Below are 14,848 nucleotides of genomic sequence, written 5' to 3' on the forward strand. Positions count from 1 at the left end.
AAACATAAAAGTCACCAAAGTCTTCAGAGTCGTTTTTGGTCGTCATATTAATAACAATAACATTAATAATAATAATACTAATAGTACTAAATTTGCTTATATGCAAGCGCTTTATTAAGGTAACAGTTTTTTGGTTTCTTGCTTATATCTCGAAAACAGTTACTCCTATCAATTTTTATCTTTTTACTAAAATTAAAGCTGATAACATTTCCTACAAAATAGTTATTTGCATTTTTCTTGTAGGACCAAGTATAAGCGAGTTATAAAGATGGATATAAATAATATTTAACAAAAATTTGCTTTAAAATAAAATGTTTGAAATACTGAAATAGAACTAAATTAATTGTGTCTAACACTTAAGTAGAGGAAAAAGGAGGAGACATAAAAGTCACTAAAGGTTTCAGAGTCGTCTTTAATCGTCATACTAATAACAATAACATTAATAATAATAATACTAATAGTAGTAAATTTGCTTGTATGCAAACGCTTAATTAAGGTGACAGTTTTTTGGTTTCTTGCTTATATCTCGAAAACAGTTACTTCTATCAATTTTTATCTTTTTACTAAAATTAAAGCTGATAAAATTTCCTACAAAATAGTTTTTTGCATTTTTCATGTAGGACTAACCATAAGCGAGATATAAGTTTGAAAATAATCAATATTTAAAAAAAAAGTGCTTTAACAAAAAATGTCTTGTGATTTAAAATACACTTAATTTATTGGGTCCAATACTTTATTAGAAGAAAAAGGAGGTGACTTAAAAATCACTGAAGTCTTCAGAGTCGTTTTTAAATGCTGCATTTTCGTCTACGTCTCAAACATTGAAAACTGAATTACATTTTTGTTCAGTAACAGTTACAGTTTTCTTATTGGTTTTTTGCTTATATCTCGAAAACAGTTACTCCTATCAATTTTTATCTTTTTTTCAAAATTCAAGCTGAGAAAATTTCCTACAAAATAGTTATTTGCATTTTTCTTGTAGGACCAACCATAAGCGAGTTATAGAGTTGGATATAAATAATATTTAAAAAAATTTGCTTTAAAATAAAATGTTTGAAAAACCGAAATTAAACTAAATTAATTAAGACTAACACTTTAGTAGAGGAAAAAGGAGAAGACATAAAAGTCACCAAAGTCTTGAGAGTCGTTTTTAGTCGTCATATTAATAACAATAACATTAATAATAATAATACTAATATTACTAAATTTGCTTATATGCAAGCGCTTAATTAAGGTAACAGTTTCTTGCTTATATCTCGAAAACAGTTCCTTCTATCAATTTTTATTTTTTTACTAAAATTAAAGCTGATAAAATTTCCTACAAAATAGTTATTTGCATTTTTCTTGTAGGACCAAGTATAAGCGAGTTATAAAGATGGATATAAATAATATTTAACAAAAATTTGCTTTAAAATAAAATGTTTGAAAAACCTAAATTAAACTAAATTAATTGAGTCTAACACTTTAGTATAGGAAAAAGGAGAAACCATAAGAGTCACCAAAGTCTTCAGAGTCGTTTTTGGTTGTCATATTAATAACAATAACATTAATAATAATAATACTAATAGTACTAAATTTGCTTATATGCAAGCGCTTTATTAAGGTAACAGTTTTTTGGTTTCTTGCTTATATCTCAAAAACAGTTACTCCTATCAATTTTTATCTTTTTACTAAAATTAAATCTGATAAAATTTCCTACAAAATAGTTATTTGCATTTTTCTTGTAGGACCAAGTATACGCAAGTTATAAAGATGGATATAAATAATATTTAACAAAAATTTGCTTTAAAATAAAATGTTTGAAATACTGAAATTAAACTAAATTTATTGTGTCTAACACTTTAGTGGAGGAAAAAGGAGGACACATTAAAGTCACTAAAGGTTTCAGAGACGTCTTTAATCGTCATACTAATAACAATAACATTAATAATAATAATACTAATAGTACTAAATTTGCTTGTATGCAAACGCTTAATTAAGGTGACAGTTTTTTGGTATCTTGCTTATATCTCGAAAACAGTTACTCCTATCAATTTTTATCTTTATACTAAAATTAAAGCTGATAAAATTTCCTACAAAATAGTTTTTTGCATTTTTCATGTAGGACTAACCATAAGCGAGATATAAGTTTGAAAGTAATTAATATTTAAAAAAAAAGTGCTTTAACAGAAAATGTCTTGTGATTTAAAATACACTTAATTTTATGGGTCCAATACTTTATTAGAAGAAAAAGGAGGTGACATAAAAGTCACCAAAGTCTTGAGAGTCGTTTTTAGTCGTCATATTAATAACAATAACATTAATAATAATAATACTAATAGTACTAAATTTGCTTATATGCAAGCGCTTAATTAAGGTAACAGTTTCTTGCTTATATCTCGAAAACAGTTACTCCTATCAATTTTTATCTTTATACTAAAATTAAAGCTGATAAAATTTCCTACAAAATAGTTTTTTGCATTTTTCATGTAGGACTAACCATAAGCGAGATATAAGTTTGAAAGTAATTAATATTTAAAAAAAAAGTGCTTTAACAGAAAATGTCTTGTGATTTAAAATACACTTAATTTTATGGGTCCAATACTTTATTAGAAGAAAAAGGAGGTGACATAAAAGTCACCAAAGTCTTGAGAGTCGTTTTTAGTCGTCATATTAATAACAATAACATTAATAATAATAATACTAATAGTACTAAATTTGCTTATATGCAAGCGCTTAATTAAGGTAACAGTTTCTTGCTTATATCTCGAAAACAGTTACTCCTATCAATTTTTATTTTTTTACTAAAATTAAAGCTGATAAAATTTCCTACAAAATAGTTATTTGCATTTTTTATGTAAGACTAACCATAAGCGAGATATATGTTTGAAAATAATTAATATTTTAAAAAAAAGTGCTTTAACAGAAAATGTTTTGTGATTTAAAATACACTTAATTTATAAGGTCCAATACTTTATTAGAAGAAAAAGGAGGTGACATATAAGTCACTAAAGTCTTCAGAGTCGATTTTAAATGCTGCATTTTCGTCTTCGTCTCAAACATTGAAAACTGAGTTACATTTTTGTTCAGTAACAGTTTCAGTTTTCTTATTGGTTTTTTGCTTATATCTCGAAAACAGTTACTTCTATCAATTTTTATCTTTCATTCAAAATTAAAGCTGATAAAATTTCCTACAAAATAGTTATGTGCATTTCTTTTGTAAGACCAACCATAAGCGAGTTATAGAGTTGGATATAAATAATCTTTAACAAAAATTTGCTTTAAAATAAAATGTTTGAAAAACCTAAATTAAACTAAATTAATTGAGTCTAACACTTTAGTATAGGAAAAAGGAGAAAACATAAAAGTCACCAAAGTCTTCAGAGTCGTTTTTGGTCGTCATATTAATAACAATATCATTAATAATAATAATACTAATAGTACTAAATTTGCTTATATGCAAGCGCTTTATTAAGGTAACAGTTTTTTGGTTTCTTGCTTATATCTCGAAAACAGTTACTCCTATCAATTTTTATCTTTTTACTAAAATTAAAGCTGATAAAATTTCCTACAAAATAGTTATTTGCATTTTTCTTGTAGGACCAAGTATAAGCGAGTTATAAAGGTGGATATTAATAATATTTAACAAAAATTTGCTTTAAAATAAAATGTTTGAAAAACCTAAATTAAACTAAATTAATTGAGTCTAACACTTTAGTATAGGAAAAAGGAGAAAACACAAAAGTCACCAAAGTCTTCAGAGTCGTTTTTGGTCGTCATATTAATCACAATAACATTAATAATAATAATACTAATAGTACTAAATTTGCTTATATGCAAGCGCTTTATTAAGGTAACAGTTTTTTGGTTTCTTGCTTATGTCTCGAAAACAGTTACTCCTATCAATTTTTATCTTTTTACTAAAATTAAAGCTGATAAAATTTCCTACAAAATAGTTATTTGCATTTTTCATGTAGGGCTAACCATAAGCGAGATATAAGTTTGAAAATAATTAATATTTAAAAAAAAAGTGCTTTAACAGAAAATGTCTTGTGATTTAAAATACACTTAATTTATTGGGTCCAATACTTTATTAGAAGAAAAAGGAGGTGACATAAAAGTTACTGAAGTCTTCAAAGTCGTTTTTAAATGATGCATTTCCGTCTTCGTCTCAAACATTGAAAACTGAATTACATTTTTGTTCAGTAACTGTAACAGTTTTCACTTTGGTTTTTTGCTTATATCTCGAAAACAATTACTCCTATCAATTTTTATCTTTCTTTCAAAATTAAAGCTGATAAAATTTTCTACAAAATAGTTATTTGCATTTCTTTTGTAAGACCAACCATAAGCGAGTTATAGAGTTGGATATAAATAATCTTTAACAAAAATTTGCTTTAAAATAAAATGTTTGAAAAACCTAAATTAAACTAAATTAACTGAGTCTAACACTTTAGTATAGGAAAAAGGAGAAGACATAAAAGTCACCAAAGTCTTCAGTGTCGTTTTTGGTCGTCATAATAATAACAATAACATTAATAATAATAATACAAATAGTACTAAATTTGCTTATATGCAAACGCTTAATTAAGGTAACAGTTTTTTGGTTTCTTGCTTATATCTCGAAAACAGTTACTTCTATCAATTTTTATCTTTTAACTAAAATTAAAGCTGATAAAATTTCCTACAAAATAGTTATTTGCATTTTTCATGTAGGACTAACCATAAGCGAGATATAAGTTTGAAAATAATTAATATTTAAAAAAAAAGTGCTTTAACAGAAAATGTCTTGTGATTTAAAATACACTTAATTTTATGGGTCCAATACTTTATTAGAAGCAAAAGGAGGTGACATAAAAGTCACCAAAGTCTTGAGAGTCGTTTTTAGTCGTCATATTAATAACAATAACATTAATAATAATAATACTAATAGTACTAAATTTGCTTATATGCAAGCTCTTAATTAAGGTAACAGATTCTTGCTTATATCTCGAAAACAGTTACTCCTATCAATTTTTATTTTTTTACTAAAATTAAAGCTGATAAAATTTCCTACAAAATAGTTATTTGCATTTTTTATGTAAGACTAACCATAAGCGAGATATAAGTTTGAAAATAATTAATATTTTAAAAAAAAGTGCTTTAACAGAAAATGTTTTGTGATTTAAAATACACTTAATTTATAAGGTCCAATACTTTATTAGAAGAAAAAGGAGGTGACATATAAGTCACTAAAGTCTTCAGAGTCGATTTTAAATGCTGCATTTTCGTCTTCGTCTCAAACATTGAAAACTGAGTTACATTTTTGTTCAGTAACAGTTTCAGTTTTCTTATTGGTTTTTTGCTTATATCTCGAAAACAGTTACTCCTATCAATTTTTATCTTTTTTTCAAAATTAAAGCTTATAAAATTTCCTACAAAATAGTTATTTTTATTTTTCTTGTAGGACCAACCATAAGCGAGTTATAGAGTTGGATATAAATAATATTTAACAAAAACTTGCTTTAAAATAAAATGTTTGAAAAACTAAAATTAAACTAAATTAATTGTGTCTAACACTTTAGTAGAGGAAAATAGAGAAGACATTAAAGTCACTAAAGGTTTCAGAGTCGCCTTTAGTCGTCATATTAATAACAATAACATTAATAATAATAATACTAATAGTACTAAATTTGCTTATATGCAAGCGCTTAATTAAGGTAACAGTTTCTTGCTTATATCTCGAAAACAGTTACTTATATCAATTTTTATCTTTTTACTAAAATTAAAGCTGATAAAATTTCCTACAAAATAGTTATTTGCATTTTTCATGTTAGACTAACCATAAGCGAGATATAAGGTTAAAAATTATTAATATTTAAAAAAAAAGTGCTTTAACAGAAAATGTCTTGTGATTTAAAATACACTTAATTTATTGGGTCCAATACTTTATTAGAAGAAAAAGGAGGTGACATAAAAGTCGCTGAAGTCTTCAGAGTCGTTTTTAAATGCTGCATTTTCGTCTTCGTCTCAAACATTGAAAACTGAATTACATTTTTGTTCAGTAACTGTAACAGTTTTCACTTTGGTTTTTTGCTTATATCTCGAAAACAGTTACTTCTATCAATTTTTATTTTTCATTCAAAATTAAAGCTGATAAAATTTCCTACAAAATAGTTATTTGCATTTTTCTTGTAGGACTAACCATAAGCGAGTTATAGAGTTGGATTTAAATAATATTTAACAAAAATTTGCTTTAAAATAAAATGTTTGAAAAACTGAAATTAAACTAAATTAATTGTGTCTAACACTTTAGTAGTGGAAAAAGGAGAAGACATAAAAGTCACTGAAGTTTTTAGAGTCGTTTGTAAATGCTGCATTTTCGCCTTCGACGACAGTTACTGAACAAAAATGTAATTCAGTTTTCAATGTTTGAGACGAAGACGAAAATGCAGCATTTACTGTCACCTCCTTTTTCTTCTAATTAAGTATTGGACCCAACAAATTAAGTGTATTTTAAATCACAAGACATTTTCTGTTAAAACTCATTTTTAATTATTAATTATTTTCAAACTTATATCTCGCTTATGGTTAGTTCTACATGAAAAATGCAAATAACTATTTTGTAGGAAATTTTATCTCCTTTAATTTTGGTGAAATGGCAAAAATTGATAGGAGTAACTGTTTTCGAGATATAAGCAAAAAACAAAAAAACTGTTACCTTAATTAAGCGCTTGCATATAAGCAAATTTAGTACTACTAGTATTGTTATTATAAATGTTATTGTTATTAATATGACGACTAAAGACAACTCTAAGACTTTAGTGACTTTTATGTCTCCTCCTTTTTCCTCTACTAAAGTGTTACACACAATTAATTTAGTTCAATTTCAGTTTTTCAAACATTTTATTTTAAAGCAAATTTTTGTTAAATATTAAAAACTATAAAATGGCTTAGATTGCCTAAAAACACAGATCACACATGATCTTTTGCATAGAAATGAGAAAACGCTCATGTAACACAAAATAAGCTCCATTTTTCCTTATTAAAAGTATTATTATTATTATTACTTTTATTAATATTACTATTATTTTTATTATTATTATTATTATTATTATTATTATTATTATTATTATTATTATTAATATTATTATTATTATTATTAATATTAAAATTATTATTTTTATTATTATTATTATTATTATTAGTAACTTTTGTATAGTAAATGTTTTTATACCAGTTTTAAAATGAGTTATTAATTTTAGACAATTTCTTGCCTAAAAACACAGATCACAGATGATCTCTTGCATAGAAATGAGAAAACGCTCATATAACACAAAATAAGCTTCATTTTTGCTTAGAAAACTAAGCTTATTTTTATTACTACTATTATTATTATTTTTATTATTATTATTACTATTATTATTATTATTATTATTATTAATTTTATTATTACATTGGTTACTATTACTATTATTATTATTATTATTATTATTATTATTATTATTATTATTAACTTTTGTATAGTAAATGTTTTTATACCAGTTTTAAAATGAGTTATTAATTTTAGACAATTTCTTGCCTAAAAACAGATCACAGATGATTTCTTGCATAGAAATTAGAAAACGCTCATATAACACACAAAATAAGTTTCATTTTTGCTTAGAAAACTAAGCTTACTTTTATTACTATTATTACTTTTATTATTATTATTATTATTATTATTATTATTATTATTAATATTATTATTATTATTATTATTATTATTATTATTATTATTATTAAAAAATTATATTAAACAGACAGAAAACGTCGTATTCTGACACAAAAAAACGAATTACGTTATAGACTTGACGAGAGCGGCGTATCTCGGACTCTTATAGGGTCAAAATGTATCTGTTTGGATTAAAACAAATTATTTTTGTTGTCTCTCAGTCTGAATTGTTCATCAGTTCAAACAAAAACGGCTTATTTTAGACGATCTTTTCTTTGAACAAGAAAACTTACATCGAACAGACTAAAAACGTATTAATCTGGCATAAAAGAGCAATTTATGTATCACTTTGAATAAAGGCAGCTAATCCTATTCGTTTCATTGCTTAAAATAGACAAAATTGTTAATAAATCTAACAAAAACGCTGTATTCTAGCACAAAATACTAATTACATTATAGTTTCGACGAGAATAGCTTATTTGGAATGATTCTATGCTTTCAAACGAGTAAATTTTTATTAAACAGATGCCAAACATCATGTTTTGTCCTATAAAAACATTTTATATTGCAGTTTGTATTAAAACAAAATATTTTTGTTGATTCTTTGTTAGAAGCAGCAAACCTAACATTAAAGAATCAGAAAACTTTGTATTCGGACACAAACCACCGAATTTTGCATCAGTTTAGACAAAAACGGTTGATTTTCGACAATATTTTCTTTGAATAAGAAAACTTATATCAAACTGACTAAAAACGTCTTATTTTAGCACAAAACAAAAGATTTGCGTTATAGTCTTAACGAGAGCTGTTAATTTCAAACGGTTCTATGCTTTGAAACGAGTAAACTTTCACTGAACAGAGAAAAAACATCTTATTTCGCCTTTTAAAAACGATTCATGCCACAGTTAGGATAAAAACCAATTATTTTCGTTAATTCATTGTTACAAACAAGAAACCTTACATCAAAGTAACTGAAAACCCCTTATTCAGGCACAGAAACGAGTAAACTTTTATAGGACAGATGCAAAATACCATATTACCACATAAACCGTTATTTCAAAGCAAAGTATTAGCTTTTGCACTTGTTCAATTAAAGTTTGCTTACTTCGGAGTATGTAATCGTCCGAAATAACTTTTTTTTGTCAAAACTATAACGTAATTTGTTTTTTGAGCTTGAATATAGAGTTTTCATTACGTTTTATAGTAGTTTACTCTACTCTAAGCATAGAATCAAACAGTGTAATCCGCTTTTGTTAAAACTGATACATAATTTGCTCTTATTTTCGAGAATAAGACGTTTTCAATATGTTTGATAAAATTTTTCTTGTTTATAGCAAGGAATCGTTTAAAATAAGCTGTATTTGCCTAAACTGAAACGTAATTCGATATTTGTGCATGGATACGAAGTTTTCAGTTTCTTTGACGTGAAATTTCTTGTTGCAAAAGGTAATAACTTGCTTTAAAACAACGCTTTATATGGTAATATGTGGTTTTGCATCTGCCCCATAAAAGTTCATTAGTTTGGAATCATAAAATCGTTTGAAATAAACAGTGCTGGTCAAAACTATAACGTAAATTATTTCTTTGAGACGAAATTTAAAGTTTTCATTAAGTTTTATACAAGTTTACTCTATTCTAAGTAAAGGAGTAATCAGGATAAATTGCTTTTATCTAGAGTAATATATAATTTGCAGTTTTCAGCCAGAATAAGACTGAATTAAGAATTAATCTTTTTAATGTAAGTTTTTGTATTCAAAACAAAGGATCGTCTAAAGCAAGCAGTTTTTTTCCAGACTGAAACGTAATTCGAATTTCTGTGCCTGAATAAGGGGTTTTTAGTTACTTTGATGTAAGGTTTCGTGTTTGTAAAAATGAATTAACGAAAATAATTGGTTTTTATCCTAACTGTGGCATGAATCTTTTTAAAAGACGAAATAAGATGTTTTTCCTCTGTTCAGAGAAAGTTTACTCGTTTCAAAGCATAGAACCGTTTGAAATTAACAGCTCTCGTTAAGGCTGTAACGCAGATCTTTTGTTTTGTGCTAAAATAAGACGTTTTTAGTCAGTTTGATATAAGTTTTCTTGTTCAAAGCAAAATATTGTCGAAAATCAACCGTTTTTGTCTAAACTGATACAAAATTCGGTGGTTTGTGTCCGAATACAAAGTTTTCAGATTCTTTAATGCTAGGTTTGCTGCTTCTAACAAAGAATCAACGAAAATATTTTGATTTAATACAAACTGCAATATAAAATGTCTTTATTGGACAAAACATGATGTTTGGCATCTGTTTAATAAAAATTTACTCGTTTGGAAGCATAGAATCATTCCAAATAAGCTATTCTCGTCGAAACTATAATGTAATTAGTATTTTGTGCTAGAATACAGCGTTTTTGTTAGATTTATTAACAATTTTGTCTATTTTAAGCAATAAAACGAATAGGATTAGCTGCCTTTATTCAAAGTGATACATAAATTGCTCTTTTATGCCAGATTAATACGTTTTTAGTCTGTTCGATGTAAGTTTTCTTGTTCAAAGCAAAATATTGTCGAAAATCAACCGTTTTTGTCTAAACTGATACAAAATTCGGTGGTTTGTGTCCGAATACAAAGTTTTCAGATTCTTAAATGTTAGGTTTGCTGCTTCTAACAAAGGATCAACGAAAATATTTTGTTTTAATACAAACTGCAATATAAAATGTCTTTATGTTTAATAAAAATTTACTCGTTTGGAAGCATAGAATCATTCCAAATTAGCTATTCTCGTCGAAACTATAATGTAATTAGTATTTGGTGCTAGAATACAGCGTTTTTGTTATGATTTATTAACAATTTTGTCTATTTTAAGCAATGAAACGAATAGGATTAGCTGCCTTTATCCAAAGTGATACATAAATTGCTTTTTTATGCCAGATTAATACGTTTTTAGTCTGTTCGATGTAAGTTTTCTTGTTCAAAGCAAAAAATCGTCTAAAATAAGCCGTTTTTGTTTAAACTGATGAACAATTTAGACTGAGAGACAACAAAAATAATTTGTTTTAATCCAAACTGATACTTTTTGACCCTATAAGAGTCCTATAAGAGTCCGAGATACGCCGTTCTCGTCAAGTCTATAAGGTAATTCGTTTTTTGTGTCAGAATACGACGTATAATAATAATAATAATAATAATAATAATAATAATAATAATAATAATAATAATAAAATTAATAATAGTAATAAAAGTAAGCTTAGTTTTCTAAGCAAAAATGAAGCTTATTTTGTGTGTTATATGAGCGTTTTCTCATTTCTATGCAAGAAATCATCTGTGATCTGTGTTTTTAGGCAAGAAATTGTCTAAAATTAATAACTCATTTTAAAACTGGTATAAACACATTTACTATACAAAAGTTAATAATAATAATAATAATAATAATAATAATAATAATAATAATAATAATAGTAATAATAATAATAATACTTTTAATAAGGAAAAATGACGCTTATTTTGTGTGTTACATGAGCGTTTTCTCATTTTTATGCAAAAGATCATGTGTGATCAGTGTTTTTAGGCAATCTAAGCAATTTTATAGATTTTAGGCAAGAAATTGTCTAAAATAAATCACTCATTTTAAAACTGGTATAAAAAAAACATTGACTACAAAAGTTATAATCGGTTTTTAATAATAATAATATTAATAATAATAATAATAATAATAATAATAATAATATTAATAATAATAATAGCAACAATATTAATAAAAATAATAGTAATAATAATAAAAATAATAATAATAGTAGTAATAAAAGTAAGCTTAGTTTTCTAAGCAAAAATGAAGCTTATTTTGTGTTATATGAGCGTTTTCTCATTTCTATGCAATAGATAATGTGTGATCTGTGTTTTTAGGCAATCTAAGCCATTTTATAGTTTTTAGGCAAGAAATTGGCTAAAATTAATCACTCATATTTTAAAACTGGTATAAAAACAATACTATACAAAAGTTATAATCGGTTTTTAATAATACCAATTATAATAATAATAATAATAATAATAATAATAATAATAATAATAACAATAATAATAATAGTAATAAAAGTAAGCTTAGTTTTCTAAGCAAAAATGAAGCTTATTTTGTGTGTTATATGAGTGTTTTCTCATTTCAATGCATGAAATCATCTGTGATCTGTGTTTTTAGGCAAGAAATTGTCTAAAATTAATAACTCATTTTAAAACTGGTATAAAAACATTTACTATACAAAAGTTAATAATAATATAAATAATAATAATAATAATATTAACAATAATAATAATAATAATAATAATAGTAATAGAAACAAAAGTAATAATAATATTAATACTTTTAATAAGGAAAAATAGAGCTTATTTTGTGTGTTACATGAGCGTTTTCTCATTTCTATGCAAAAGATCATGTGTGATTTGTGTTTTTAGGCAATCTAAGCCATTTTATAGTTTTTAATATTTAACAAAAGTTTGCTTTAAAATAAAATGTTTGAAAAACTGAAATTAAACAAAATTAATTGTGTCTAACACTTTAGTAGAGGAAAAAGGAGGAAACATAAAAGTCACTAAAGTCTTAAATGTAATACAGTTTTCAATGTTTAAGACGAAGACGAAAATGCAGCATTTACTGTCACTTTAATTTTAGTAAAAATTTTAGTAAAAAGATAAAAATTGATAGGAGTAACTGTTTTCGAGATATAAGCAAGAAACCAAAAAGCTGTTACCTTAATTAAGCGCTTGCATATAAGCAAATTTAGTACTAAAAACAACTCTAAAGACTTTGGTGACTTTTATGTCTTCTCCTTTTTCCTCTACTAAAGTGTTAGACCCAATTAATTTAGTTTAATATCGGTTTTTCAAACATTTTATTTTTAAGCAAATTTTTGTTAAAGATTATTTATATCCAACTCTATAACTCGCTTATGGTTGGTCCTACGAAAAAATGCAAATAACTAATTCGTAGGAAATTTTGTCAGCTTTAATTTTGAAAAAAAGTTAAAAATTGATAGGAGTAACTGTTTTCGAGATATAAGCAAGAAACCAAAAAACTGTTTCCTTAATTATGCGTTTGCATATAAGCAAATTTAGTACTATTAGTAGTATTATTATTAATGTTACTGTTATTAATATGACGACTAAAGACGACTCTGAAACATTTAGTGACTTTTATGTCTTCTCCTTTTTCCTCTACTAGAGTGTTAGACACAATTAATTTAGTTTAATTTCAGTTTTTCAAGGATTTTATTTTAAAGCAAATTTTTGTTAAAGATTATTTATATCCAACTCTATAACTCGCTTATGGTTGGTCTTACAACAGAAATGCAAATAACTATTTTGTAGGAAATTTTATCAGCTTTAATTTTGAATGAAAGATAAAAATTGATAGGAGTAACAGTTTTTGAGATATAAGCAAAAAACCAATAAGAAAACTGTAACTGTTACTGAAAGAAAATGTAATTCAGTTTTCAATGTTTGAGACGAAGACGAAAATGCAGCATTTAAAATCGACTCTGAAGACTTCAGTGACTTTTATGTCACCTCCTTTTTCTTTTAATAAAGTATTGAACCCATTAAATTAAGTGTATTTTAAATCACAAGACATTTTCTGTTAAAGAACTTTTTTTTTAAATATTAATTATTTTCAAACTTACATCTCGCTTATGGTTAGTCCTACATGAAAAATGCAAATTACTATTTTGTAGGAAATTTTATCAGCTTTAATTTTAGTAAAAAGATAAAAATTAATAGGAGTAACTGTTTTCGAGGTATAAGCAAGAAACCAAAAAACTGTTACCTTAATTATGCGCTTGCATATAAGAACTGTTACAGTTTTCACTTTGGTTTTTTGCTTATATCTCGAAAACAGTTACTCCTATAAATTTTTATCTTTCCTTTAAAATTATAGCTGATAAAATTTCCTACAAAATAGTTATTTGCATTTCTTTTGTAAGACCAACCATAAGCGAGTTATAGAGTTGGATATAAATAATCTTTAACAAAAATTTGCTTTAAAATAAAATGTTTGAAAAACCGAAATTAAACTAAATTAATTGTGTTTAACACTTAAGTAGAGGAAAAAGGAGAAGACATAAAAGTCACTAAAGGTTTCAGAGTCGTCTTTAATCGTCATACTAATAACAATAACATTAATAATAATAATACTAATAGTACTAAATTTGCTTGTATGCAAACGCTTAATTAAGGTGACAGTTTTTTGGTTTCTTGCTTATATCTCGAAAACAGTTACTCCTATCAATTTTTATCTTTTTACTAAAATTAATGCTGATAAAATTTCCTACAAAATAGTTATTTGCATTTTTTATGTAGGACTAACCATAAGCGAGATATAAGTTTGAAAATAATTAATATTTAAAAAAAAGTGCTTTAACAAAAAATGTCTTGTGATTTAAAATACACTTAATTTATTGAATCCAATACTTTATTAGAAGAAAAAGGAGGTGACTTAAAAGTCACTGAAGTCTTCAGAGTCGTTTTTAAATGCTGCATTTTCGTCTACGTCTCAAACATTGAAAACTGAATTACATTTTTGTTCAGTAACTGTTACAGTTTTCACTTTGGTTTTTTGTATATATCTCGAAAACAGTTACTCCTATAAATTTTTATCTTTTCTTCAAAATTAAAGCCGATAAAATTTCCTACAAAATAGTTTTATGCATTTTTTTTGTAGGACCAACCATAAGCGAGTTATAGAGATGGATATAAATAATCTTTAACAAAAATTTGCTTTAAAATAAAATGTTTGAAAAACCGAAATTAAACTAAATTAATTGGGTCCAACACTTTAGTAGAGGAAAAAGGAGGAGACGTAAAAGTCACCAAAGTCTTCAGAGTCGTTTTTAATCGTCATATTAATAACAATAACATTAATAATAATAATACTAATAGTACTAAATTTGCTTATATGCAAGCGCTATATTAAGGTAACAGTTTTTTGGTTTCTTGCTTATGTCTCGAAAACAGTTACTCCTATCAATTTTTATCTTTTTACTAAAATTAAAGCTGATAAAATTTCCTACAAAATAGTTATTTGCATTTTTCTTGTAGGACCAAGTATAAGCGAGTTATATAGATGGATATAAATAATATTTAACAAAAATTTGCTTTAAAATAAAATGTTTGAAATACTGAAATTAAACTAAATTAATTGTGTTTAACAC

This window comes from Tribolium castaneum, chromosome 4, assembly GCF_031307605.1.
Source record: "Tribolium castaneum strain GA2 chromosome 4, icTriCast1.1, whole genome shotgun sequence".
In the NCBI taxonomy this organism is placed as follows: domain Eukaryota; kingdom Metazoa; phylum Arthropoda; class Insecta; order Coleoptera; family Tenebrionidae; genus Tribolium; species Tribolium castaneum.